We start from the raw sequence: 889 nt of genomic DNA, 5'->3' as shown, positions 1-889 counted from the left end.
GTGCATATTCAAACCTACTTAAGGAGTATAAATACTTATAATATTAATAATCTTATCATTAACAATAATATTCAAAGTTATAATTCTATCTTCAATTCTATCTTCAATTCTATCAATTTTTATGATATTATCTTTTATTCTTTTATCTATAATCACACTTACAGTATTTCTAGTACGACTCCTATTAGAATACTAAAGTTTAAACCTTAAACTATCATTTTCCTTAGCCTTCTCTCCCACCCATTTAGTTTCTTGAATGCATAGAATATTTATTTTCCTATGAATCATAATATCAATTAATTCCTTTAATTTGCCTGTAAGGGAACCTACATTCCAAGATCTTAACCTAATTTTAATTTCATGGACTAGCTTCTTTACCCACATCCATCCATGGCATGGGAACCCATGCCTATTTAACACTGCATCCGGGCACCGAATGGTAATGAGGTTCTACGGAATCAAATGGTAATGGGGTTCTACGGAGCCAAATGGTAATGAGGTTCTACGGAGCCAAATGGTAATGAGATTCTTCGGAGCCAAATGGTAAAGGAATGGCCAATGAATGTGTACCTGATCAATACAAAACTCTGGTACTTCCAGGACGGGTGTTTATTGTATTATGATTATGAAATTTATGCATTCTTATGGAAAGATTTAAAGAAAAGAAAAGTTTTTATGAAAAAGAAAGGAAGATAGATTAAAGGAAATGTTTTAAGAAATGACTATGAAAATGTCTTATAATTCATGCCTATAAATATTTATTATGATCTTTTATTATTTTATTTTCATGCTTAATGACATGTTTAAGAAAAAAAATATTTCATGAATTTAAGATAAATGTTTATAACCTGCTGAGCGTTGGCTCATCCTATTATTGGAAATGTTTTTC

Source organism: Dendrobium catenatum, unplaced genomic scaffold (assembly GCF_001605985.2).
Source record: "Dendrobium catenatum unplaced genomic scaffold, ASM160598v2 fragScaff_scaffold_490, whole genome shotgun sequence".
Classification (NCBI taxonomy): Eukaryota; Viridiplantae; Streptophyta; class Magnoliopsida; order Asparagales; family Orchidaceae; genus Dendrobium; species Dendrobium catenatum.
The sequence above is the reverse complement of the archived record's forward strand: the minus strand, read 5'-3'. Positions refer to the sequence as shown.